The sequence below is a fragment of the Hydractinia symbiolongicarpus genome, chromosome 14 (genome assembly GCF_029227915.1).
Source record: "Hydractinia symbiolongicarpus strain clone_291-10 chromosome 14, HSymV2.1, whole genome shotgun sequence".
NCBI lineage: Eukaryota > Metazoa > Cnidaria > Hydrozoa > Anthoathecata > Hydractiniidae > Hydractinia > Hydractinia symbiolongicarpus.
This window is the reverse complement of record NC_079888.1, coordinates 7,306,538-7,328,744: the sequence shown is the minus strand read 5'-3', so window position 1 is coordinate 7,328,744 and position 22,207 is coordinate 7,306,538. Positions and strand designations below refer to the sequence as shown.

The window sequence follows — 22,207 nt, the reverse complement described above, 5'->3', positions numbered from 1 at the left end:
GATTACGCGAGTGGCCCAATTTTAAGTAATTTAAGGTGTGGTCAATTGTTGCGTAAGTTTTGCTGAACCTGTTTTGACTCACGTAACCTTTTACCAGCCCAAACAGTAGGATTACGTGAGTGGCCCAATTTTAAGTAATTTAAGGTGTGGTCAATTGTTGCGTAAGTCCAAGACGGCTTTAATGGCGGAACCTAATAACTAATCAGCCCCGCTAGCTCAGTCGGTAGAGCATGAGACTCCTAATCTCAGGGTCGTGGGTTCGAGCCCCACGTTGGGCGTGTCCTGCTGCACTTTTTATTGCATTATGAACGCGCCATGGAAATCACCAATTCCCCTCTAAGCATGAGTTCTGCCATAAACCTGGCAAATTTTGAAGAAATGACTTAAAAGCATTCAGATTTGGCTTAGTCAATTTTTGAATAAATCAGCCTTTCCCTCACGTATTTTTTAAACAAAAGATTAAATCAGAATTCAAAAAGAAGGTCAGGTTCTACCGAGAGTTGAACTCGGATCGCTGGATTCAAAGTCCAGAGTGCTAACCATTACACCATAGAACCGAATGTGCGACGAGGATGGGATTCGAACCCACGCGGGCAGAGCCCAATGGATTAGCAGTCCATCGCCTTAACCACTCGGCCACCTCGTCTGTTTCTGTACCACGTCTACTTTATGGAAAGCTAACATTTCTGAACCTGTTTCGACTCACGGAACCTTTTACCAGCTCAAACAGTAGGATTACGCGAGTGGACCAATTTTAAGTAATCTTAGGTGGGGTCAATTGTTGCGTAAGTCCAAGACGGCTTTAATGGCGGAACCTAATACTAAATCAGCCCGGCTGGCTCAGTCGGTAGAGCATGAGACTCTTAATATCAGGGTCGTGGGTTCGATCCCCACGTTGGGGTTTTTTGATACACTTTTAATTGCATTACGAACGCGCGGTGGAAATCACCAATTCTCCTCTAAGCATGAGTTCTGCCATAAACCTGGCAAATGTTGAAGAAATGACTTGAAAGCATTCAAATATGGCTTAGTCAATTTTAGATAAATCATCCCATCCTCACGTAACTCTTAAAAAAATGATGAAATCAGAGTTCAAAAAGAAAGTCAGGTTCTACCGAGATTTGAACTCGGATCGCTGGATTCAAAGTCCACAGTGCTAACCATTACACCATAGAACCGAATGTGCGACGAAGATGGGATTCAAACCCACGCGGGCAGCGCCCAATGTACTAGCAGTCCATCGCCTTAAGCACTGGGACACCTCGTCTGTTTCTGTACCACGTGTACCTTATGGAAAGCTAACATTGCTGAACCTGTTTCGACTCACGTAACCTTTTACCAGCCCAAACAGTAGGATTACGCGAGTGGCGCAATTGTTGCATAAGTCCAAGACGTCTTTAATGGCGGAACCTTTCATCGTATCAGCCCAGCTAGCCCAGTCAGTAGAGTATGAGACTCTTAATCTCAGGGTCGTGGGTTCGAGCCCCACTTTGGGCGTTTTCTGATAGACTTTGGATTGCATTACGAACGCGCCGTGTAAATCACCAATTCTCCTTTAAGCATGAGTTCCGCCATAAACCTGGCAAATGTTGAAGAAATGACTTGAAAGCATTCAAATATGGCTTAGTCAATTTTACATAAATCATCCCTTCCTCACGCATTTCTTAAATAAATGATTAAGTCAGAGTTCACAATGAAAGTCAGGTTCTACCGAGATTTGAACTCGGATCGCTGGAGTCAAAGTCCAGAGTGCTAACCAATACAGCATAGAACCGAATGTGCGACGAAGATGGGATTCAAACTCACGTGGGCAGAGCCCAATGGATTAGCAGTCCATCGCCTTAACCACTCGGCCACCTCGTCTGTTTCTGTACGACGTCTACTCTATGGAAAGCTAACATTGCTGAACCTGTTTCGACTCACGTAACCTTTTACCAGCCCAAACAGTAGAATTACGCGAGTGGCCCAATTTTAAGTAATTTACGGTGTGATCAATTGTTGCGTAAGTCCAAGACGGCTTTAATGGCGGAGCCTAATAACGAACCAGCCCGGCTAGCTCAGTCGGTAGAGCATGAGACTCTTAATCTCAGGGTCGTGGGTTCGAGCCCCACGTTGGGCGTTTTCTGCTGCACTTTTAATTGCATTATGAACGCGCCGTTGAAATCACCAATTCTCCTCTAAGCATGAGTTCTGCCATAAACCTGGCAAATTTTGAAGAAATGACTTGAAAGCAAATATGGCCTAGTCAATTTAGAATAAATCAGCCTTTTCCTCACGTATTTTTTAAACAAAAGATTAAATCAGAATTCAAAAAGAAGGTCAGGTTCTACCAAGATTTGAACTGGGATCGCTGGATTCAAAGTCCAGAATGCTAACCATTACACCATAGAACCGAATGTGCGACGAAGATGGGATTTGAACCCGCGCGGGCAGAGCCCAATGGATTAGCAGTCCATCGCCTTAACCACTCGGCCACCTCGTCTGTTTCTGTACAACGTCTACTTTATAGAAAGCTAACATTGCTGAATCTGTTTTGACTAACGTAAGCTTTTACCAGCCCAAACAGTAGGATTACGCGAGTGGCCCAATTTTAAGTAATCTTAGGTGTGGTCAATTGTTGCGTAAGTCGATGACGGCTTTAATGGCGGAACCTAATAACAAATCAGCCCGGCTAGCTCAGTCGGTAGAGCATGACACTCTTAATCTCAGGGTCGTGGTTTCGAGCCCCACGTTGGGCGTTTTCTGATACAATTTTAATTGCATTACGAACGCGCCATGGAAATCACTAATTCTCCTCTAAGCATGAGTTCTGCCATAAACCTGGCAAATGTTGAAGAAATGACTTGAAAGCTTTCAAATATGGCTTAGTCAATTTTAGATAAATCATCCCTTCCTCACGTTTTTTTCAAACAAATGTTCAAATCAGAGTTCAGAAAGAAAGTCACGTTCTATCGAGATTTAAACTCGGATCGCTGGATTCAAAGTCCAGAGTGCTAACCATTACACCATAGAACCGAATGTGCGATGAAGATGGGATTCGAACCCACGCGAACAGCGCCCAATGGATTAACAGTCCATCGCCTTAACCACTTGGCCACCTCGTCTGTTACTGTACCACGTCTACTTTATGGAAAGCTAACATTGCTGAACCAGTTTCTACTCACGTAACCTTTTACCAGCCCAAACAGTAGGGTTACGCGAGTGGCCCAATTTTAAGTAATCTTAGGTGTGGTCAATTGTTGCGTAAGTCCAAGACGGCTTTAATGGCGGAACCTAATAACGAATCAGCCCGGCTAGCTCAGTCGGTAGAGCATGAGACTCTTAATCCCAGGGTCGTGGGTTCGAGCCCAACGTTGGGCGTTTTCTGATACACTTTTAATTGCATTACGAACGCGCCGTGGAAATCACCAATTCTCCTCTAAGCCTGAGTTCTGCCATAAACCTGGCATATGTTGAAGAAATGACTTGAAAGCATTCAAATATGGCTTAGTCAATTTTAAATGAATCAGCCTTTCCCTCACGTATTCTCTAAACAAAAGATTAAATCAGAATTCAAAAAGAAGGTCAGGTTCTACCGAGATTTGAACTTGGATCGCTGGATTCAAAGTGCAGAATGCTAACCATTACACCATAGAACCGAATGTGCGACGAAGATGGGATTCAAACCCACGCGGGCAGAACCCAATGGATTAGCAGTCCATCGCCTTAACCACTCGGAAACCTCGTCTGTTTCTGTACCACGTCTACTTTATGGAAAGCTAACATTGCTGAACCTTTTTCGACTCACGTAACCATTTACCAGCCCAAACAGTAGGATTGCGCGAGTGGTCCAATTTTAAGTAATCTTAGGTGTGGTCAATTGTTGCGTAAGTCCAAGACGGCTTTAATGGCGGAACCTACTAACGAATCAGCCCGGCTAGCTCAGTCGGTAGAGCATGAGACTCTTAATCTCAGGGTCGTAGGTTCGAGCCCCACGTTGGGCGTTTTCTGATACACTTTTAATTGCATTACGAACGCGCCGTGGAAATCACCAATTCTCCTCTAAGCATTAGTTCTGCCACAAACCTGGAAAATGTTGAAGATATGAGTTGAAATCACTCAAATATGGCTTAGTCAATTTTAAATAAATCAGCCTTTCCCTCACGTATTTGTTAAACAAAAGATTAAAAAAGAATTCAAAAAGAAGGTCAGGTTCTACCGAGATTTGAACTCGGATCGCTGGATTCAAAGTCCAGAGTGCTAACCATTACACCATAGAACCGCATGTGCGACGAAGATGTGATTCGAACCCACGCGGGCAGAGCCCGAAGGATTAGCAGTGCATCGCCTTAACACCTCGGCCACCTCGTCTTTTTCTGTACGACGTCTACTCTATGGAAAGTTAACATTGCTGAACCTGTTTCGACTCACGTAACCTTTTACCAGCCCAAACAGTAGGATTACGCGAGTGGCCCAATTTTAAGTAATTTAAGGTGTGGTCAATTGTTGCGTAAGTTTTGCTGAACCTGTTTTGACTCACGTAACCTTTTACCAGCCCAAACAGTAGGATTACTTGAGAGGCCCAATTTTAAGTAATTTAAGGTGTGGTCAATTGTTGCGTAAGTCCAAGACGACATTAATGGCGGAGCCTAATAACTAATCAGCCCGGCTAGCTCAGTCGGTAGAGCATGAGACTCTTAATCTCAGGGTCGTGGGTTCGAGCCCCACGTTGGGCGTGTCCTGCCGCACTTTTTATTGCATTATGAACGCGCCATGGAAATCACCAATTCCCCTCTAAGCATGAGTTCTGCCATAAACCTGGCAAATTTTGAAGAAATGACTTAAAAGCATTCAGATTTGGCTTAGTCAATTTTTGAATAAATCAGCCTTTCCCTCACGTATTTTTTAAACAAAAGATTAAATCAGAATTCAAAAAGAAGGTCAGGTTCTACCGAGAGTTGAACTCGGATCGCTGGATTCAAAGTCCAGAGTGCTAACCATTACACCATAGAACCGAATGTGCGACGAGGATGGGATTCGAACCCACGCGGGCAGAGCCCAATGGATTAGCAGTCCATCGCCTTAACCACTCGGCCACCTCGTCTGTTTCTGTACCACGTCTACTTTATGGAAAGCTAACATTTCTGAACCTGTTTCGACTCACGGAACCTTTTACCAGCTTAAACAGTAGGATTACGCGAGTGGACCAATTTTAAGTAATCTTAGGTGGGGTCAATTGTTGCGTAAGTCCATGACGGCTTTAATGGCGGAACCTAATACTAAATCAGCCCGGCTGGCTCATTCGGTAGAGCATGAGACTCTTAATATCAAGGTCGTGGGTTCGAGCCCCACGTTGGGGTTTTTTGATACACTTTTAATTGCATTACGAACGCGCGGTGGAAATCACCAATTCTCCTCTAAGCATGAGTTCTGCCATATCGAGATTTAAACTCGGATCGCTGGATTCAAAGTCCAGAGTGCTAACCATTACACCATAGAACCGAATGTGCGATGAAGATGGGATTCGAACCCACGCGAACAGCGCCCAATGGATTAACAGTCCATCGCCTTAACCACTTGGCCACCTCGTCTGTTACTGTACCACGTCTACTTTATGGAAAGCTAACATTGCTGAACCAGTTTCTACTCACGTAACCTTTTACCAGCCCAAACAGTAGGGTTACGCGAGTGGCCCAATTTTAAGTAATCTTAGGTGTGGTCAATTGTTGCGTAAGTCGATGACGGCTTTAATGGCGGAACCTAATAACAAATCAGCCCGGCTAGCTCAGTCGGTAGAGCATGACACTCTTAATCTCAGGGTCGTGGTTTCGAGCCCCACGTTGGGCGTTTTCTGATACAATTTTAATTGCATTACGAACGCGCCATGGAAATCACTAATTCTCCTCTAAGCATGAGTTCTGCCATAAACCTGGCATATGTTGAAGAAATGACTTGAAAGCATTCAAATATGGCTTAGTCAATTTTAAATAAATCAGCCTTTCCCTCACGTATTTTTTAAACAAAAGATTAAATCAGAATTCAAAAAGAAGGTCAGGTTCTACCAAGATTTGAACTGGGATCGCTGGATTCAATGTCCAAAATGCTAACCATTACACCATAGAACCGAATGTGCGACGAAGATGGGATTTGAACCCGCGCGGGCAGAGCCCAATGGATTAGCAGTCCATCGCCTTAACCACTCGGCCACCTCGTCTGTTTCTGTACAACGTCTACTTTATAGAAAGCTAACATTGCTGAATCTGTTTTGACTAACGTAAGCTTTTACCAGCCCAAACAGTAGGATTACGCGAGTGGCCCAATTTTAAGTAATCTTAGGTGTGGTCAATTGTTGCGTAAGTCCAAGACGGCTTTAATGGCGGAACCTACTAACGAATCAGCCCGGCTAGCTCAGTCGGTAGAGCATGAGACTCTTAATCTCAGGGTCGTAGGTTCGAGCCCCACGTTGGGCGTTTTCTGATACACTTTTAATTGCATTACGAACGCGCCGTGGAAATCACCAATTCTCCTCTAAGCATTAGTTCTGCCACAAACCTGGAAAATGTTGAAGATATGAGTTGAAATCACTCAAATATGGCTTAGTCAATTTTAAATAAATCAGCCTTTCCCTCACGTATTTGTTAAACAAAAGATTAAAAAAGAATTCAAAAAGAAGGTCAGGTTCTACCGAGATTTGAACTCGGATCGCTGGATTCAAAGACCAGAGTGCTAACCATTACACCATAGAACCGCATGTGCGACGAAGATGTGATTCGAACCCACGCGGGCAGAGCCCGAAGGATTAGCAGTGCATCGCCTTAACCACTCGGCCACCTCGTCTTTTTCTGTACGACGTCTACTCTATGGAAAGTTAACATTGCTGAACCTGTTTCGACTCACGTAACCTTTTACTAGCCCAAACAGTAGGATTACGCGAGTGGCCCAATTTTAAGTAATTTAAGGTGTGGTCAATTGTTGCGAAAGTTTTGCTGAACCTGTTTTGACTCACGTAACCTTTTACCAGCCCAAACAGTAGGATTACGTGAGAGGCCCAATTTTAAGTAATTTAAGGTGTGGTCAATTGTTGCGTAAGTCCAAGACGACATTAATGGCGGAGCCTAATAACTAATCAGCCCGGCTAGCTCAGTCGGTAGAGCATGAGACTCTTAATCTCAGGGTCGTGGGTTCGAGCCCCACGTTGGGCGTGTCCTGCTGCACTTTTTATTGCATTATGAACGCGCCATGGAAATCACCAATTCCCCTCTAAGCATGAGTTCTGCCATAAACCTGGCAAATTTTGAAGAAATGACTTAAAAGCATTCAGATTTGGCTTAGTCAATTTTTGAATAAATCAGCCTTTCCCTCACGTATTTTTTAAACAAAAGATTAAATCAGAATTCAAAAAGAAGGTCAGGTTCTACCGAGAGTTGAACTCGGATCGCTGGATTCAAAGTCCAGAGTGCTAACCATTACACCATAGAACCGAATGTGCGACGAGGATGGGATTCGAACCCACGCGGGCAGAGCCCAATGGATTAACAGTCCATCGCCTTAACCACTCGGCCACCTCGTCTGTTTCTGTACCACGTCTACTTTATGGAAAGCTAACATTTCTGAACCTGTTTCGACTCACGGAACCTTTTACCAGCTCAAACAGTAGGATTACGCGAGTGGACCAATTTTAAGTAATCTTAGGTGGGGTCAATTGTTGCGTAAGTCCAAGACGGCTTTAATGGCGGAACCTAATACTAAATCAGCCCGGCTGGCTCAGTCAGTAGAGCATGAGACTCTTAATATCAGGGTTGTGGGTTCGAGCCCCACGTTGGGGTTTTTTAATACACTTTTAATTGCATTACGAACGCGCGGTGGAAATCACCAATTCTCCTCTAAGCATGAGTTCTGCCATAAACCTGGCAAATGTTGAAGAAATGACTTGAAAGCATTCAAATATGGCTTAGTCAATTTTAAATAAATCAGCCTTTCCCTCACGTATTTTTTAAACAAAAGATTAAATCAGAATTCAAAAAGAAGGTCAGGTTCTACCAAGATTTGAACTGGGATCGCTGGATTCAATGTCCAAAATGCTAACCATTACACCATAGAACCGAATGTGCGACGAAGATGGGATTTGAACCCGCGCGGGCAGAGCCAAATGGATTAGCAGTCCATCGCCTTAACCACTCGGCCACCTCGTCTGTTTCTGTACAACGTCTACTTTATAGAAAGCTAACATTGCTGAATCTGTTTTGACTAACGTAACCTTTTACCAGCCCAAACAGTAGGATTACGCGAGTGGCCCAATTTTAAGTAATCTTAGGTGTGGTCAATTGTTGCGTAAGTCCATGACGGCTTTAATGGCGGAACCTAATAACAAATCAGCCCGGCTAGCTCAGTCGGTAGAGCATGACACTCTTAATCTCAGGGTCGTGGTTTCGAGCCCCACGTTGGGCGTTTTCTGATACAATTTTAATTGCATTACGAACGCGCCATGGAAATCACTAATTCTCCTCTAAGCATGAGTTCCGCCATAAACCTGGCAAATGTTGAAGAAATGACTTGAAAGCTTTCAAATATGGCTTAGTCAATTTTAGATAAATCATCCCTTCCTCACGTTTTTTTCAAACAAATGTTTAAATCAGAGTTCAGAAAGAAAGTCACGTTCTATCGAGATTTAAACTCGGATCGCTGGATTCAAAGCCCAGAGTGCTAACCATTACACCATAGAACCGAATGTGCGATGAAGATGGGATTCGAACCCACGCGAACAGCGCCCAATGGATCAACAGTCCATCGCCTTAACCACTTGGCCACCTCGTCTGTTACTGTACCACGTCTACTTTATGGAAAGCTAACATTGCTGAACCAGTTTCTACTCACGTAACCTTTTACCAGCCCAAACAGTAGGGTTTCGCGAGTGGCCCAATTTTAAGTAATCTTAGGTGTGGTCAATTGTTGCGTAAGTCCAAGACGGCTTTAATGGCGGAACCTAATAACGAATCAGCCCGGCTAGCTCAGTCGGTAGAGCATGAGACTCTTAATCCCAGGGTCGTGGGTTCGAGCCCAACGTTGGGCGTTTTCTGATACACTTTTAATTGCATTACGAACGCGCCGTGGAAATCACCAATTCTCCTCTAAGCCTGAGTTCTGCCATAAACCTGGCATATGTTGAAGAAATGACTTGAAAGCATTCAAATATGGCTTAGTCAATTTTAAATAAATCAGCCTTTCCCTCACGTATTTTCTAAACAAAAGATTAAATCAGAATTCAAAAAGAAGGTTAGGTTCTACCGAGATTTGAACTTGGATCGCTGGATTCAAAGTGCAGAATGCTAACCATTACACCATAGAACCGAATGTGCGACGAAGATGGGATTCGAACCCACGCGGGCAGAGCCCAATGGATTAGCAGTCCATCACCTTAACCACTCGGCCACCTCGTCTGTTTCTGTACCACGTCTACTTTATGGAAAGCTAACATTGCTTAACCTGTTTCGACTCACGTAACCTTTTACCAGCCCAAACAGTAGGATTGCGCGAGTGGTCCAATTTTAAGTAATCTTAGGTGTGGTCAATTATTGCGTAAGTCCAAGACGGCTTTAATGGCGGAACCTACTAACGAATCAGCCCGGCTAGCTCAGTCGGTAGAGCATGAGACTCTTAATCTCAGGGTCGTCGGTTCGAGCCCCACGTTGGGCGTTTTCTGATACACTTTTAATTGCATTACGAACGCACCGTGGAAATCACCAATTCTTCTCTAAGCATTAGTTCTGCCACAAACCTGGAAAATGTTGAAGATATGAGTTGAAATCATTCAAATATGGCTTAGTCAATTTTAAATAAATCAGCCTTTCCCTCACGTATTTGTTAAACAAAAGATTAAAAAAGAATTCAAAAAGAAGGTCAGGTTCTACCGACATTTGAACTCGGATCGCTGGATTCAAAGTCCAGAGTGCTAACCATTACACCATAGAACCGCATGTGCGACGAAGATGTGATTCGAACCCACGCGGGCAGAGCCCGAAGGATAAGCAGTGCATCGCCTTAACCACTCGGCCACCTCGTCTTTTTCTGTACGACGTCTACTCTATGGAAAGTTAACATTGCTGAACCTGTTTCGACTCACGTAACCTTTTACCAGCCCAAACAGTAGGATTACGCGAGTGGCCCAATTTTAAGTAACTTAAGGTGTGGTCAATTGTTGCGTAAGTTTTGCTGAACCTGTTTTGACTCACGTAACCTTTTACCAGCCCAAACAGTAGGATTACGTGAGTGGCCCAATTTTAAGTAATCTTAGGTGGGGTCAATTGTTGCGTAAGTCCAAGACGGCTTTAATGGCGGAACCTAATACTAAATCAGCCCGGCTGGCTCAGTCGGTAGAGCATGAGACTCTTAATATCAGGGTCGTGGGTTCGAGCCCCACGTTGGGGTTTTTTGATACACTTTTAATTGCATTACGAACGCGCGGTGGAAATCACCAATTCTCCTCTAAGCATGAGTTCTGCCATAAACCTGGCAAATGTTGAAGAAATGACTTGAAAGCATTCAAATATGGCTTAGTCAATTTTAAATAAATCAGCCTTTCCCTCACGTATTTTTTAAACAACAGATTAAATCAGAATTCAAAAAGAAGGTCAGGTTCTACCAAGATTTGAACTGGGATCGCTGGTTTCAATGTCCAAATCGCTAACCATTACACCATAGAACCGAATGTGCGACGAAGATGGGATTTGAACCCGCGCGGGCAGAGCCAAATGGATTAGCAGTCCATCGCCTTAACCACTCGGCCACCTTGTCTGTTTCTGTACAACGTCTACTTTATAGAAAGCTAACATTGCTGAATCTGTTTTGACTAACGTAACCTTTTACCAGCCCAAACAGTAGGATTACGCGAGTGGCCCAATTTTAAGTAATCTTAGGTGTGGTCAATTGTTGCGTAAGTCCATGACGGCTTTAATGGCGGAACCTAATAACAAATCAGCCCGGCTAGCTCAGTCGGTAGAGCATGAGACTCTTAATCCCAGGGTCGTGGGTTCGAGCCCAACGTTGGGCGTTTTCTGATACACTTTTAATTGCATTACGAACGCGCCGTGGAAATCACCAATTCTCCTCTAAGCCTGAGTTCTGCCACAAACCTGGAAAATGTTGAAGAAATGACTTGAAAGCATTCAAATATGGCTTAGTCAATTTTAAATAAATCAGCCTTTCCCTCACGTATTTTCTAAACAAAAGATTAAATCAGAATTCAAAAAGAAGGTCAGGTTCTACCGAGATTTGAACTCGGATCGCTGGATTCAAAGTCCAGAGTGCTAACCATTACACCATAGAACCGCATGTGCGACGAAGATGTGATTCGAACCCACGCGGGCAGAGCCCGAAGGATTAGCAGTGCATCGCCTTAACCACTCGGCCACCTCGTCTTTTTCTGTACGACGTCTACTCTATGGAAAGTTAACATTGCTGAACCTGTTTCGACTCACGTAACCTTTTACCAGCCCAAACAGTAGGATTACGCGAGTGGCCCAATTTTAAGTAATTTAAGGTGTGGTCAATTGTTGCGTAAGTTTTGCTGAACCTGTTTTGACTCACGTAACCTTTTACCAGCCCAAACAGTAGGATTACGTGAGTGGCCCAATTTTAAGTAATTTAAGGTGTGGTCAATTGTTGCGTAAGTCCAAGACGACTTTAATGGCGGAACCTAATAACTAATCAGCCCGGCTAGCTCAGTCGGTAGAGCATGAGACTCTTAATCTCAGGTACGTGGGTTCGAGCCCCACGTTGGGGTTTTTTGATACAAACGCGCGGTGGAAATCACCAATTCTCCTCTAAGCATGAGTTCTGCCATAAACCTGGCAAATGTTGAAGAAATGACTTGAAAGCATTCAAATATGGCTTAGTCAATTTTAGATAAATCATCCCTTCCTCACGTAACTCTTAAAAAAATGATTGAATCAGAGTTCAAAAAGAAAGTCAGGTTCTACCGAGATTTGAACTCGGATCGCTGGATTCAAAGTCCAGAGTGCTAACCATTACACCATAGAACCGAATGTGCGACGAGGATGGGATTCGAACCCACGCGGACAGAGCCCAATGGATTAGCAGTCCATCGCCTTAACCACTCGGCCACCTCGTCTGTTTCTGTACCACGTCTACTTTATGGAAAGATAACATTTCTGAACCTGTTTCGACTCACGGAACCTTTTACCAGCTCAAACAGTAGGATTACGCGAGTGGACCAATTTTAAGTAATCTTAGGTGGGGTCAATTGTTGCGTAAGTCCAAGACGGCTTTATTGGCGGAACCTATTATCGTATCAGCCCAGCTAGCCCAGTCAGTAGAGTATGAGACTCTTAATCTCAGGGTCGTGGGTTCGAGCCCCACTTTGGGCGTTTTCTGATAGACTTTGGATTGCATTACGAACGCGCCGTGTAAATCACCAATTCTCCTTTAAGCATGAGTTCCGCCATAAACCTGGCAAATGTTGAAGAAATGACTTGAAAGCATTCAAATATGGCTTAGTCAATTTTACATAAATCATCCCTTCCTCACGCATTTCTTAAATAAATGATTAAGTCAGAGTTCACAATGAAAGTCAGGTTCTACCGAGATTTGAACTCGGATCGCTGGAGTCAAAGTCCAGAGTGCTAACCATTACACCATAGAACCGAATGTGCGACGAAGATGGGATTCGAACCCACGCGGGCAGAGCCCAATGGATTAGCAGTCCATCGCCTTAACCACTCGGCCATATCGTCTCTTTCTGTACCACGTCTACTTTATGGAAAGCTAACATTGCTGAACCTGTTTTGACTCACGTAACCTTTTACCAGCCCAAACAGTAGGATTACGTGAGTGGCCCAATTTTAAGTAATCTTAGGCGTGGTCAATTGTTGCGTAAGTCCAAGACGGCTTTAACGGCGGAATCTAAAAACGAATCGGCCCGGCTAGCGCAGTCGGTACAGCATGAGACTCTTCATCGTAGGGTCGTGGGTTCGAGCCCCACGTTGGGAGTTTTCTGATACACTTTTAATTGCATTACGAACGCGCCGTGGAAATAACCAATTGTCCTCTAAGCCTGAGTTCTGCCATAAACCTGGCAAACGTTGAAGAAATGACTTGAAAGCATTCAAATATGGCTTAGTCAATTTTAAATAAATCAGCCTTTCCCTCACGTATTTTTTAAACAAAAGATTAAATCAGAATTCAAAAAGAAAGTCAGGTTCTACCAAGATTTGAACTGGGATCGCTGGATTCAAAGTCCAGAATGCTAACCATTACACCATAGAACCGAATGTGCGACGAAGATGGGATTTGAACCCGCGCGGGCAGATTAGCAGTCCATCGCCTTAACCACTCGGCCACCTCGTCTGTTTCTGTACAACGTCTACTTTATAGAAATCTAACATTGCTGAATCTGTTTTGACTAACGTAACCTTTTACCAGCCCAAACAGTAGGATTACGCGAGTGGCCCAATTTTAAGTAATCTTAGGTGTGGTCAATTGTTGCGTAAGTCCAAGACGGCTTTAATGGCGGAACCTAATAACGAATCAGCTCGCCTAGCTCAGTCGGTAGAGCATGAGACTCTTAATCTCAGGGTCGGGGGTTCGAACCCCACGTTGGGCGTTTTCTGATAAACTTTTAATTGCATTACGAACGCGCCGTGGAAATCACCAATGCTCATCTAAGCATGAGTTCTGCCATAAACCTAACAAATGTTGAAGAAATGACTTGAAAGCATTCAAATATGGCTTAGTCAAATTTAAATAAATCAGTCTTTCCCTCACGTATTTTTTAAACAAAAGAATAAATCAGAATTCCAAAAGAAGGTCAGGTTCTACTGGGATTTGAACTAGGATCGCTGGATTCAAAGTCCAGAGTGCTAACCATTACACCATAGAACCGAATGTGCGATGAAGATGGGATTCGAACCCACGCGAGCAGCGCCCAATGGATTAACAGTCTATCGCCTTAACCACTTGGCCACCTCGTCTGTTACTGTACCACGTCAACTTTATGGAAAGCTAACATTGCTGAACCAGTTTCGACTCACGTAACCTTTTACCAGCCCAAACAGTAGGATTACGCGAGTGGCCCAATTTTAAGTAATCTTAGGTGTCGTCAATTGTTGCGTAAGTCCAAGACGGCTTTAATGGCGGAACCTAATAACGAAACAGCCCGGCTAGCTCAGTCGGTAGAGCATGAGACTCTTAATCTCAGGGTCGGGGGTTCGAACCCCACGTTGGGCGTTTTCTGATAAACTTTTAATTGCATTACAAACGCGCCGTGGAAATCACCAATGCTCATCTAAGCATGAGTTCTGCCATAAACCTAACAAATGTCGAAGAAATGACTTAAAAGCATTCAAATATGGCTTAGTCAATTTTAAATAAATCAGCCTTTCCCTCACGTATTTTTTAAACAAAAGATTAAATAAGAATTCCAAAAGAAGGTCAGGTTCTACTGAGATTTGAACTAGGATCGCTGGATTCAAAGTCCAGAGTGCTAACCATTACACCATAGAACCGAATGTGCGACGAAGATGGGATTCAAACCCACGCGGGCAGAGCCCAATGGATTAGCAGTCCATCGTCTTAACCACTCGGCCACCTCGTCTGTTTCTGTACCACGTCTACTTTATGGAAAGCTAACATTGCTGAACCTGTTTCGACACACGTAACCTTTTACCAGCCCAAACAGTAGGATTACGCGAGTGGCCCAATTTTAAGTAATCTTAGGTGTGGTCAATTGTTGCGTAAGTATATGACGGCTTTAATGGCGGAACATAATAACAAATCAGCCCGGCTAGCTCAGTCGGTAGAGCATGACACTCTTAACCGCAGGGTCGTGGTTTCGAGCCCCACGCTGGGCGTTTTCTGACACACTTTTAATTGCATTACGAACGCGCCATGGAAATCACTAATTTTCCTCTAACCATGAGTTCTGCCATAAACCTGGAAAATGTTGAAGAAATGACTTGAAAGCATTCAAATATGGCTTAGTCAATTTTAAATAAATCAGCCTTTCCCTCACGTATTTGTTAAACAAAAGATTAAAAAAGAATTCAAAAAAAAGGTCAGGTTCTACCGAGATTTGAACTCGGATCGCTGGATTCAAAGTCCAGAGTGCTAACCATTACACCATAGAACCGCATGTGCGACGAAGATGTGATTCGAACCCACGCGGACAGAGACCGAAGGATTAGCAGTCCATCGCCTTAACCACTCGGCCACCTTGTCTGTTTCTGTACGACGTCTACTCTATGGAAAGCTAACATTGCTGAACCTGTTTCGACTCACGTAACCTTTTACCAGCCCAAACAGTAGGATTACGCGAGTGGCCCAATTTTAAGTAATTTAAGGTGTGGTCAATTGTTGCGTAAGTCCAAGACGGCTTTAATGGCGGAACCTAATAACGAAACAGCCCGGCTAGCTCAGTCGGTAGAGCATGAGACTCTTAATCTCAGGGTCGTGGGTTCGAGCACCACGTTGGGCGTTTTCTGCTGCACTTTTAATTGCATTATGAACGCGCCGTGGAAATCACCAATTCCCCTCTAAGCATGAGTTCCGCCATTAACATGGCAAATTTTGAAGAAATGACTTGAAAGCATTCAAATATGTCTTAGTTAATTTTGAATAAATCAGCCTTTCCCTCACGTATATTTCAAACAAAAGATTAAATCAGAATTCAAAAAGAAGGTCAGGTTCTACCGAGAGTTCAACTCGGATCGCTCGATTCCAGGGTCCAGAGTGCTAACCATTACACCATAGAATCGTATGGGCGACGAAGATGGGATTCGAACCCACGCGGGCAGAGACCAATGGATTAGCAGTCCATCGCCTTAACCACTCGGCCACCTCGTCTGTTTCTGTACCACGTCTACTTTATAGAAAGTTAACATTGCTGAACCTGTTTCGACTCACGTAACCTTTTACCAGCCCAAACAGTAGGATTGCGCGAGTGGTCCAATTTTAAGTAATCTTAGGTGTGGTCAATTGTTGCGTGAGTCCAAGACGGCTTTAATGGCGGAACCTAATAACTAATCAGCCCGGCTAGCTCAGTCGGTAGAGCATGAGACTCTTAATCTCAGGGTCGTGGGTTCGAGCCCCACGTTGGGCGTGTTCTGTTGCACTTTTAATTGCATTATGAACGCGCAGTGGAAATCACCAATTCCCCTCTAAGCATGAGTTCTGCCATAAACCTGGCAAATGTTGAAGAAATGACTTTAAAGCATTCAAATATGGCTTAGTCAATTTTAAATAAATCAGCCTTTTCCTCACGTATTTGTTAAACAAAAGATTCAAAAAGAATTCAAAAAGAAGGTCAGGTTCTACCGAGATTTGAACTGGGATCTCTGGATTCAAAGTCCAGAGTGCTAACCATTACACCATAGAACCGAATGTGCGACGAAGATGGGGTTCGAACCCACGCGGGCAGAGCCCAATGGATTAGCAGTCCATCGCCTTAACCACTCGGCCACCTCGTCTGTTTCTGTACCACGTCTACTTTATGGAAAGCTAACATTTCTGAACCTGTTTCGACTCACGTAACCTTTTACCAGCCCAAACAGTAGGATTACGCGAGTGGCCCAATTTTAAGTAATTTAAGGTGTGGTCAATTGTTGCGTAAGTCCAGGACGGCTTTAATGGCGGAACCTAATAACGAATCAGCCCGGCTAGCTCAGTCGGTAGAGCATGAGACTCTTAATCTCAAGGTCGTGGGTTCGAGCCCCACATTGGGCGTTTTCTGCTTCACTTTTAATTGCATTATGAACGCGCCGTGGAAATCACCAATTCCCCTCTAAGCATGAGTTCTGCCATAAACCTGGCAAATTGTGAAGAAATGACTTGAAAGCATTCAAATATGGCTTAGTCAATTTTTAATAAATCAGCCTTTCCCTCACGTATTTTTCAAACAAAAGATTAAATCAGAATTCAAAAGGAAGGTCAGGTTCTACCGAGAGTTGAACTCGGATCGCTGGATTCAAAGTCTAGAGTGCTAACCATTACACCATAGAATCGTATGTGCGACGAAGATGGGATTCGAACCCACGCGAGCAGAGCCCAATGCATTAGCAGTCCATCGCCTTAACCACTCAGCCACCTCGTCTGTTTCTGTACCACGTCTATTTTATGGAAATCTAACATTGCTGAACCTGTTTTGACTTACGTAAACTGTTACCAGCCCAAACAGTAGGATTGCGCGAGTGGTCCAATTTTAAGTAATCTTAGGTGGGGTCAATTGTTGCGTAAGTCCAAGACGGCTTTAATGGCGGAACCTAATAACGAATCAGCCCGGCTAGCTCAGTCGGTAGAGCATGAGACACTTAATCTCAGGGTCGTGGGTTCGAGCCCCACGTTGGGCGTGTTCTGCTGCACTTTTAATTGCATTATGAACGCGCCGTGGAAATCACCAATTCCCCTCTAAGCATGAGTTCTGCCATAAACCTGGCAAATTTTGAAGAAATGACTTAAAAGCATTCAAATATGGCTTTGTCAATTTTAAATAAATCAGCCTTTCCCTCACGTATTTGTTAAACAAAAGATTAAATCAGAATTCAAAAAGAAGGTCAGGTTCTACCGAGATTTGTAGTCGGATCGCTGGATTCAAAGTTCAGAATGCTAACCATTACACCATAGAATCGTATGGGCGACGAAGATGGGATTCGAACCCACGCGGGCAGAGACCAATGGATTAGCAGTCCATCGCCTTAACCACTCGGCCACCTCGTCTGTTTCTGTACCACGTCTACTTTATAGAAAGTTAACATTGCTGAACCTGTTTCGACTCACGTAACCTTTTACCAGCCCAAACAGTAGGATTGCGCGAGTGGTCCAATTTTAAGTAATCTTAGGTGTGGTCAATTGTTGCGTGAGTCCAAGACGGCTTTAATGGCGGAACCTAATAACTAATCAGCCCGGCTAGCTCAGTCGGTAGAGCATGAGACTCTTAATCTCAGGGTCGTGGGTTCGAGCCCCACGTTGGGCGTGTTCTGTTGCACTTTTAATTGCATTATGAACGCGCAGTGGAAATCACCAATTCCCCTCTAAGCATGAGTTCTGCCATAAACCTGGCAAATGTTGAAGAAATGACTTTAAAGCATTCAAATATGGCTTAGTCAATTTTAAATAAATCAGCCTTTTCCTCACGTATTTGTTAAACAAAAGATTCAAAAAGAATTCAAAAAGAAGGTCAGGTTCTACCGAGATTTGAACTGGGATCTCTGGATTCAAAGTCCAGAGTGCTAACCATTACACCATAGAACCGAATGTGCGACGAAGATGGGGTTCGAACCCACGCGGGCAGAGCCCAATGGATTAGCAGTCCATCGCCTTAACCACTCGGCCACCTCGTCTGTTTCTGTACCACGTCTACTTTATGGAAAGCTAACATTTCTGAACCTGTTTCGACTCACGTAACCTTTTACCAGCCCAAACAGTAGGATTACGCGAGTGGCCCAATTTTAAGTAATTTAAGGTGTGGTCAATTGTTGCGTAAGTCCAGGACGGCTTTAATGGCGGAACCTAATAACGAATCAGCCCGGCTAGCTCAGTCGGTAGAGCATGAGACTCTTAATCTCAAGGTCGTGGGTTCGAGCCCCACATTGGGCGTTTTCTGCTTCACTTTTAATTGCATTATGAACGCGCCGTGGAAATCACCAATTCCCCTCTAAGCATGAGTTCTGCCATAAACCTGGCAAATTGTGAAGAAATGACTTGAAAGCATTCAAATATGGCTTAGTCAATTTTTAATAAATCAGCCTTTCCCTCACGTATTTTTCAAACAAAAGATTAAATCAGAATTCAAAAGGAAGGTCAGGTTCTACCGAGAGTTGAACTCGGATCGCTGGATTCAAAGTCCAGAGTGCTAACCATTACACCATAGAATCGTATGTGCGACGAAGATGGGATTCGAACCCACGCGAGCAGAGCCCAATGCATTAGCAGTCCATCGCCTTAACCACTCAGCCACCTCGTCTGTTTCTGTACCACGTCTATTTTATGGAAATCTAACATTGCTGAACCTGTTTTGACTTACGTAAACTGTTACCAGCCCAAACAGTAGGATTGCGCGAGTGGTCCAATTTTAAGTAATCTTAGGTGGGGTCAATTGTTGCGTAAGTCCAAGACGGCTTTAATGGCGGAACCTAATAACGAATCAGCCCGGCTAGCTCAGTCGGTAGAGCATGAGACACTTAATCTCAGGGTCGTGGGTTCGAGCCCCACGTTGGGCCTGTTCTGCTGCACTTTTAATTGCATTATGAACGCGCCGTGGAAATCACCAATTCCCCTCTAAGCATGAGTTCTGCCATAAACCTGGCAAATTTTGAAGAAATGACTTAAAAGCATTCAAATATGGCTTTGTCAATTTTAAATAAATCAGCCTTTCCCTCACGTATTTGTTAAACAAAAGATTAAATCAGAATTCAAAAAGAAGGTCAGGTTCTACCGAGATTTGTAGTCGGATCGCTGGATTCAAAGTTCAGAATGCTAACCATTACACCATAGAACCGAATGTGCGACGAAGATGGGATTCGAACCCACGCGGGCAGAGCCCGATGGATTAGCAGTCCATCACCTTAACCACTCGGCCACCTCGTCTGTTTCTGTACCACGTCTACTTTATAGAAAGTTAACATTGCTGAACCTGTTTCGACTCACGTAACCTTTTACCAGCCCAAACAGTAGGATTGCGCGAGTGGTCCAATTTTAAGTAATCTTAGGTGTGGTCAATTGTTGCGTAAGTCCAAGACGGCTTTAATGGCGGAACCTAACAACGAATCAGCCCGGCTAGCTCAGTCGGTAGAGCATGAGACTCTTAATCTCAGGGTCGTGGGTTCGAGCCCCACATTGGGCGTTTTCTGATACACTTTTAATTGCATTACGAACGCGCCGTGGAAATCATCAATTCTCCTCTAAGCATGAGTTCTGCCACAAACCTGGAAAATGTTGAAGATATGACTTGAAAGCATTCAAATATGGCTTAGTCAATTTTAAATAAATCAGCCTTTCCCTTACGTATTTGTTAAACAAAAGATTAAAAAAGAATTCAAAAAGAAGGTCAGGTTCTACCGAGATTTGTAGTCGGATCGCTGGATTCAAAGTTCAGAATGCTAACCATTACACCATAGAACCGAATGTGCGACGAAGATGGGATTCGAACCCACGCGGGTAGAGCCCGATGGATTAGCAGTCCATCACCTTAACCACTCGGCCACCTCGTCTGTTTCTGTACCACGTCTACTTTATAGAAAGTTAACATTGCTGAACCTGTTTCGACTCACGTAACCTTTTACCAGCCCAAACAGTAGGATTGCGCGAGTGGTCCAATTTTAAGTAATCTTAGGTGTGGTCAATTGTTGCGTAAGTCCAAGACGGCTTTAATGGCGGAACCTAACAATAAATCAGCCCAGCTAGCTCAGTCGGTAGAGCATGAGACTCTTAATCTCAGGGTCGTGGGTTCGAGCCCCACATTGGGCGTTTTCTGATACACTTTTAATTGCATTACGAACGCGCCGTGGAAATCATCAATTCTCCTCTAAGCATGAGTTCTGCCACAAACCTGGAAAATGTTGAAGATATGACTTGAAAGCATTCAAATATGGCTTAGTCAATTTTAAATAAATCAGCCTTTCCCTTACGTATTTGTTAAACAAAAGATTAAAAAAGAATTCAAAAAGAAGGTCAGGTTCTACCGAGATTTGAACTCGGATCGATGGATTCAAAGTCCAGAGTGCTAACCATTACACCATAGAACCGCATGTGCGACGAAGATGTGATTCGAACCCACGCGGGCAGAGCCCGAAGGATTAGCAGTCCATCGCCTTAACCACTCGACCACCTCGTCTTTTTCTGTACGACGTCTACTCTATGGAAAGTTAACATTGCTGAATCTGTTTCGACTCACGTAACCTTTTACCAGCCCAAACAGTAGGATTACGCGAGTGGCCCAATTTTAAGTAATTTAAGGTGTGGTCAATTGTTGCGTAAGTTTTCCTGAACCTGTTTCGACTCACGTAACCTTTTACCAGCCCAAACAGTAGGATTACGCGAGTGGCCCAATTTTAAGTAATTTAAGGTGTGGTCAATGGTTGCGTAAGTCCAAGACGGCTTTAATGGCGGAACCTAATAACTAATCAGCCCGGCTAGCTCAGTCGGTAGAGCATGAGACACTTAATCTCAGGGTCGTGGGTTCGAGCCCCACGTTGGGCGTGTTCTGCTGCACTTTTAATTGCATTATGAACGCGCCGTGGAAATCACCAATTCCCCTCTAAGCATGAGTTCTGCCATAAACCTGGCAAATTTTGAAGAAATGACTTAAAAGCATTCAGATTTGGCTTAGTCAATTTTGAATAAATCAGCCTTTCCCTCACGTATTTTTCAAACAAAAGATTAAATCAGAATTCAAAAAAAAGGTCAGGTTCTACCGAGAGTTGAACTCGGATCGCTGGATTCAAAGTCCAGAGTGCTAACCATTACACCATAGAACCGAATGTGCGACGAAGATGGGATTCGAACCCACGCGGGCAGAGCCCAATGGATTAGCAGTCCATCGCCTTAACCACTCGGCCACCTCGTCTGTTTCTGTACCACGTCTACTTTATGGAAAGCTAACATTTCTGAACCTGTTTCGACTCACGTAACCTTTTACCAGCCCAAACAGTAGGATTACGCGAGTGGCCCAATTTTAAGAAATCTTAGGTGGGGTCAATTGTTGCGTAAGTCCAAGACGGCTTTAATGGCGGAACCTAAAACCGAATCAGCCCGGCTGGCTCAGTCGGTAGAGCATGAGACTCTTAATCTCAGGGTCGTGGGTTCGAGCCCCACGTTGGGGTTTTTTGATACACTTTTAATTGCATTACCAACGCGCCTTAGAAATCACCAATTCCCCTCTAAGCATGAGTTCCGCCATTAACATGGCAAATTTTGAAGAAATGACTTGAAAGCATTCAAATATGGCTTAGTTAATTTTGGATAAATCAGCCTTTCCCTCACGTATATTTCAAACAAAAGATTAAATCAGAGTTCAAAAAGAAAATCAGGTTCTACCGAGAGTTCAACTCGGATCGCTCGATTCAAGGGTTCAGAGTGCTAACCATTACATCATAGAACCGAATGTGCGACGAAGTGGGATTCGAACCCACGCGGGCAGAGCCCAATGGATTAGCAGTCCATCGCCTTAACCACTCGGCCAACTCGTCTGCTTCTGTACCACGTCCACTTTATGGAAAGCTAA

General features: G+C 44.0%; 55 non-coding genes across 55 annotated transcripts; 25 read left to right on the top strand and 30 right to left on the bottom strand.

The window, feature by feature from the left end:
* The first annotated feature begins 205 nt into the window (after window positions 1–205).
* On the top strand, window positions 206–278 carry Trnar-ccu (transfer RNA arginine (anticodon CCU)). The gene has a single exon. It is a non-coding gene; the product is annotated as a tRNA-Arg (tRNA).
* Window positions 279–485: 207 nt separating this feature from the next.
* On the bottom strand, window positions 486–557 carry Trnaq-uug (transfer RNA glutamine (anticodon UUG)). Its single transcript has one exon. It is a non-coding gene; the product is annotated as a tRNA-Gln (tRNA).
* Window positions 558–564: 7 nt separating this feature from the next.
* On the bottom strand, window positions 565–646 carry Trnas-gcu (transfer RNA serine (anticodon GCU)). Its single transcript has one exon. It is a non-coding gene; the product is annotated as a tRNA-Ser (tRNA).
* Window positions 647–1,106: 460 nt separating this feature from the next.
* On the bottom strand, window positions 1,107–1,178 carry Trnaq-uug (transfer RNA glutamine (anticodon UUG)). The gene has a single exon. It is a non-coding gene; the product is annotated as a tRNA-Gln (tRNA).
* An 868-nt stretch (window positions 1,179–2,046) lies between these two features.
* Trnak-cuu (transfer RNA lysine (anticodon CUU)) lies at window positions 2,047–2,119 on the top strand. Its single transcript has one exon. It is a non-coding gene; the product is annotated as a tRNA-Lys (tRNA).
* Window positions 2,120–2,400: 281 nt separating this feature from the next.
* On the bottom strand, window positions 2,401–2,482 carry Trnas-gcu (transfer RNA serine (anticodon GCU)). The gene has a single exon. It is a non-coding gene; the product is annotated as a tRNA-Ser (tRNA).
* An 805-nt stretch (window positions 2,483–3,287) lies between these two features.
* Window positions 3,288–3,360, top strand: Trnak-cuu (transfer RNA lysine (anticodon CUU)). Its single transcript has one exon. It is a non-coding gene; the product is annotated as a tRNA-Lys (tRNA).
* A 550-nt stretch (window positions 3,361–3,910) lies between these two features.
* Trnak-cuu (transfer RNA lysine (anticodon CUU)) lies at window positions 3,911–3,983 on the top strand. Its single transcript has one exon. It is a non-coding gene; the product is annotated as a tRNA-Lys (tRNA).
* A 206-nt stretch (window positions 3,984–4,189) lies between these two features.
* Trnaq-uug (transfer RNA glutamine (anticodon UUG)) lies at window positions 4,190–4,261 on the bottom strand. Its single transcript has one exon. It is a non-coding gene; the product is annotated as a tRNA-Gln (tRNA).
* Window positions 4,262–4,642: 381 nt separating this feature from the next.
* Window positions 4,643–4,715, top strand: Trnak-cuu (transfer RNA lysine (anticodon CUU)). The gene has a single exon. It is a non-coding gene; the product is annotated as a tRNA-Lys (tRNA).
* Window positions 4,716–4,922: 207 nt separating this feature from the next.
* Window positions 4,923–4,994, bottom strand: Trnaq-uug (transfer RNA glutamine (anticodon UUG)). Its single transcript has one exon. It is a non-coding gene; the product is annotated as a tRNA-Gln (tRNA).
* A 7-nt stretch (window positions 4,995–5,001) lies between these two features.
* On the bottom strand, window positions 5,002–5,083 carry Trnas-gcu (transfer RNA serine (anticodon GCU)). Its single transcript has one exon. It is a non-coding gene; the product is annotated as a tRNA-Ser (tRNA).
* Window positions 5,084–5,753: 670 nt separating this feature from the next.
* Trnak-cuu (transfer RNA lysine (anticodon CUU)) lies at window positions 5,754–5,826 on the top strand. Its single transcript has one exon. It is a non-coding gene; the product is annotated as a tRNA-Lys (tRNA).
* Window positions 5,827–6,111: 285 nt separating this feature from the next.
* Window positions 6,112–6,193, bottom strand: Trnas-gcu (transfer RNA serine (anticodon GCU)). Its single transcript has one exon. It is a non-coding gene; the product is annotated as a tRNA-Ser (tRNA).
* Window positions 6,194–6,376: 183 nt separating this feature from the next.
* Trnak-cuu (transfer RNA lysine (anticodon CUU)) lies at window positions 6,377–6,449 on the top strand. Its single transcript has one exon. It is a non-coding gene; the product is annotated as a tRNA-Lys (tRNA).
* A 206-nt stretch (window positions 6,450–6,655) lies between these two features.
* Trnaq-uug (transfer RNA glutamine (anticodon UUG)) lies at window positions 6,656–6,727 on the bottom strand. The gene has a single exon. It is a non-coding gene; the product is annotated as a tRNA-Gln (tRNA).
* A 381-nt stretch (window positions 6,728–7,108) lies between these two features.
* Window positions 7,109–7,181, top strand: Trnak-cuu (transfer RNA lysine (anticodon CUU)). The gene has a single exon. It is a non-coding gene; the product is annotated as a tRNA-Lys (tRNA).
* Window positions 7,182–7,388: 207 nt separating this feature from the next.
* Trnaq-uug (transfer RNA glutamine (anticodon UUG)) lies at window positions 7,389–7,460 on the bottom strand. The gene has a single exon. It is a non-coding gene; the product is annotated as a tRNA-Gln (tRNA).
* A 7-nt stretch (window positions 7,461–7,467) lies between these two features.
* Trnan-guu (transfer RNA asparagine (anticodon GUU)) lies at window positions 7,468–7,549 on the bottom strand. The gene has a single exon. It is a non-coding gene; the product is annotated as a tRNA-Asn (tRNA).
* An 805-nt stretch (window positions 7,550–8,354) lies between these two features.
* On the top strand, window positions 8,355–8,427 carry Trnak-cuu (transfer RNA lysine (anticodon CUU)). The gene has a single exon. It is a non-coding gene; the product is annotated as a tRNA-Lys (tRNA).
* A 549-nt stretch (window positions 8,428–8,976) lies between these two features.
* Trnak-cuu (transfer RNA lysine (anticodon CUU)) lies at window positions 8,977–9,049 on the top strand. Its single transcript has one exon. It is a non-coding gene; the product is annotated as a tRNA-Lys (tRNA).
* Window positions 9,050–9,334: 285 nt separating this feature from the next.
* On the bottom strand, window positions 9,335–9,416 carry Trnas-gcu (transfer RNA serine (anticodon GCU)). Its single transcript has one exon. It is a non-coding gene; the product is annotated as a tRNA-Ser (tRNA).
* Window positions 9,417–9,599: 183 nt separating this feature from the next.
* Window positions 9,600–9,672, top strand: Trnak-cuu (transfer RNA lysine (anticodon CUU)). The gene has a single exon. It is a non-coding gene; the product is annotated as a tRNA-Lys (tRNA).
* Window positions 9,673–9,878: 206 nt separating this feature from the next.
* Window positions 9,879–9,950, bottom strand: Trnaq-uug (transfer RNA glutamine (anticodon UUG)). Its single transcript has one exon. It is a non-coding gene; the product is annotated as a tRNA-Gln (tRNA).
* A 1,003-nt stretch (window positions 9,951–10,953) lies between these two features.
* Trnak-cuu (transfer RNA lysine (anticodon CUU)) lies at window positions 10,954–11,026 on the top strand. The gene has a single exon. It is a non-coding gene; the product is annotated as a tRNA-Lys (tRNA).
* Window positions 11,027–11,232: 206 nt separating this feature from the next.
* Trnaq-uug (transfer RNA glutamine (anticodon UUG)) lies at window positions 11,233–11,304 on the bottom strand. Its single transcript has one exon. It is a non-coding gene; the product is annotated as a tRNA-Gln (tRNA).
* Window positions 11,305–11,685: 381 nt separating this feature from the next.
* Window positions 11,686–11,758, top strand: Trnak-cuu (transfer RNA lysine (anticodon CUU)). The gene has a single exon. It is a non-coding gene; the product is annotated as a tRNA-Lys (tRNA).
* Window positions 11,759–11,945: 187 nt separating this feature from the next.
* Window positions 11,946–12,017, bottom strand: Trnaq-uug (transfer RNA glutamine (anticodon UUG)). Its single transcript has one exon. It is a non-coding gene; the product is annotated as a tRNA-Gln (tRNA).
* A 7-nt stretch (window positions 12,018–12,024) lies between these two features.
* Trnas-gcu (transfer RNA serine (anticodon GCU)) lies at window positions 12,025–12,106 on the bottom strand. Its single transcript has one exon. It is a non-coding gene; the product is annotated as a tRNA-Ser (tRNA).
* A 461-nt stretch (window positions 12,107–12,567) lies between these two features.
* Trnaq-uug (transfer RNA glutamine (anticodon UUG)) lies at window positions 12,568–12,639 on the bottom strand. Its single transcript has one exon. It is a non-coding gene; the product is annotated as a tRNA-Gln (tRNA).
* A 7-nt stretch (window positions 12,640–12,646) lies between these two features.
* On the bottom strand, window positions 12,647–12,728 carry Trnas-gcu (transfer RNA serine (anticodon GCU)). The gene has a single exon. It is a non-coding gene; the product is annotated as a tRNA-Ser (tRNA).
* Window positions 12,729–14,147: 1,419 nt separating this feature from the next.
* Window positions 14,148–14,220, top strand: Trnak-cuu (transfer RNA lysine (anticodon CUU)). The gene has a single exon. It is a non-coding gene; the product is annotated as a tRNA-Lys (tRNA).
* An 829-nt stretch (window positions 14,221–15,049) lies between these two features.
* Window positions 15,050–15,121, bottom strand: Trnaq-uug (transfer RNA glutamine (anticodon UUG)). Its single transcript has one exon. It is a non-coding gene; the product is annotated as a tRNA-Gln (tRNA).
* A 272-nt stretch (window positions 15,122–15,393) lies between these two features.
* Trnak-cuu (transfer RNA lysine (anticodon CUU)) lies at window positions 15,394–15,466 on the top strand. The gene has a single exon. It is a non-coding gene; the product is annotated as a tRNA-Lys (tRNA).
* Window positions 15,467–15,752: 286 nt separating this feature from the next.
* Trnas-gcu (transfer RNA serine (anticodon GCU)) lies at window positions 15,753–15,834 on the bottom strand. Its single transcript has one exon. It is a non-coding gene; the product is annotated as a tRNA-Ser (tRNA).
* A 183-nt stretch (window positions 15,835–16,017) lies between these two features.
* On the top strand, window positions 16,018–16,090 carry Trnak-cuu (transfer RNA lysine (anticodon CUU)). Its single transcript has one exon. It is a non-coding gene; the product is annotated as a tRNA-Lys (tRNA).
* Window positions 16,091–16,296: 206 nt separating this feature from the next.
* Trnaq-uug (transfer RNA glutamine (anticodon UUG)) lies at window positions 16,297–16,368 on the bottom strand. Its single transcript has one exon. It is a non-coding gene; the product is annotated as a tRNA-Gln (tRNA).
* Window positions 16,369–16,375: 7 nt separating this feature from the next.
* On the bottom strand, window positions 16,376–16,457 carry Trnas-gcu (transfer RNA serine (anticodon GCU)). Its single transcript has one exon. It is a non-coding gene; the product is annotated as a tRNA-Ser (tRNA).
* A 183-nt stretch (window positions 16,458–16,640) lies between these two features.
* Window positions 16,641–16,713, top strand: Trnak-cuu (transfer RNA lysine (anticodon CUU)). Its single transcript has one exon. It is a non-coding gene; the product is annotated as a tRNA-Lys (tRNA).
* A 550-nt stretch (window positions 16,714–17,263) lies between these two features.
* On the top strand, window positions 17,264–17,336 carry Trnak-cuu (transfer RNA lysine (anticodon CUU)). The gene has a single exon. It is a non-coding gene; the product is annotated as a tRNA-Lys (tRNA).
* A 285-nt stretch (window positions 17,337–17,621) lies between these two features.
* Window positions 17,622–17,703, bottom strand: Trnas-gcu (transfer RNA serine (anticodon GCU)). Its single transcript has one exon. It is a non-coding gene; the product is annotated as a tRNA-Ser (tRNA).
* Window positions 17,704–17,886: 183 nt separating this feature from the next.
* Window positions 17,887–17,959, top strand: Trnak-cuu (transfer RNA lysine (anticodon CUU)). Its single transcript has one exon. It is a non-coding gene; the product is annotated as a tRNA-Lys (tRNA).
* Window positions 17,960–18,165: 206 nt separating this feature from the next.
* On the bottom strand, window positions 18,166–18,237 carry Trnaq-uug (transfer RNA glutamine (anticodon UUG)). The gene has a single exon. It is a non-coding gene; the product is annotated as a tRNA-Gln (tRNA).
* Window positions 18,238–18,244: 7 nt separating this feature from the next.
* Window positions 18,245–18,326, bottom strand: Trnas-gcu (transfer RNA serine (anticodon GCU)). Its single transcript has one exon. It is a non-coding gene; the product is annotated as a tRNA-Ser (tRNA).
* A 183-nt stretch (window positions 18,327–18,509) lies between these two features.
* On the top strand, window positions 18,510–18,582 carry Trnak-cuu (transfer RNA lysine (anticodon CUU)). The gene has a single exon. It is a non-coding gene; the product is annotated as a tRNA-Lys (tRNA).
* A 550-nt stretch (window positions 18,583–19,132) lies between these two features.
* Window positions 19,133–19,205, top strand: Trnak-cuu (transfer RNA lysine (anticodon CUU)). The gene has a single exon. It is a non-coding gene; the product is annotated as a tRNA-Lys (tRNA).
* A 285-nt stretch (window positions 19,206–19,490) lies between these two features.
* On the bottom strand, window positions 19,491–19,572 carry Trnas-gcu (transfer RNA serine (anticodon GCU)). Its single transcript has one exon. It is a non-coding gene; the product is annotated as a tRNA-Ser (tRNA).
* A 183-nt stretch (window positions 19,573–19,755) lies between these two features.
* On the top strand, window positions 19,756–19,828 carry Trnak-cuu (transfer RNA lysine (anticodon CUU)). The gene has a single exon. It is a non-coding gene; the product is annotated as a tRNA-Lys (tRNA).
* Window positions 19,829–20,113: 285 nt separating this feature from the next.
* On the bottom strand, window positions 20,114–20,195 carry Trnas-gcu (transfer RNA serine (anticodon GCU)). The gene has a single exon. It is a non-coding gene; the product is annotated as a tRNA-Ser (tRNA).
* A 183-nt stretch (window positions 20,196–20,378) lies between these two features.
* Trnak-cuu (transfer RNA lysine (anticodon CUU)) lies at window positions 20,379–20,451 on the top strand. Its single transcript has one exon. It is a non-coding gene; the product is annotated as a tRNA-Lys (tRNA).
* Window positions 20,452–20,657: 206 nt separating this feature from the next.
* Trnaq-uug (transfer RNA glutamine (anticodon UUG)) lies at window positions 20,658–20,729 on the bottom strand. Its single transcript has one exon. It is a non-coding gene; the product is annotated as a tRNA-Gln (tRNA).
* Window positions 20,730–21,110: 381 nt separating this feature from the next.
* On the top strand, window positions 21,111–21,183 carry Trnak-cuu (transfer RNA lysine (anticodon CUU)). The gene has a single exon. It is a non-coding gene; the product is annotated as a tRNA-Lys (tRNA).
* A 206-nt stretch (window positions 21,184–21,389) lies between these two features.
* Window positions 21,390–21,461, bottom strand: Trnaq-uug (transfer RNA glutamine (anticodon UUG)). Its single transcript has one exon. It is a non-coding gene; the product is annotated as a tRNA-Gln (tRNA).
* Window positions 21,462–21,468: 7 nt separating this feature from the next.
* Window positions 21,469–21,550, bottom strand: Trnas-gcu (transfer RNA serine (anticodon GCU)). The gene has a single exon. It is a non-coding gene; the product is annotated as a tRNA-Ser (tRNA).
* A 183-nt stretch (window positions 21,551–21,733) lies between these two features.
* Window positions 21,734–21,806, top strand: Trnak-cuu (transfer RNA lysine (anticodon CUU)). The gene has a single exon. It is a non-coding gene; the product is annotated as a tRNA-Lys (tRNA).
* Window positions 21,807–22,207: the final 401 nt, after the last annotated feature.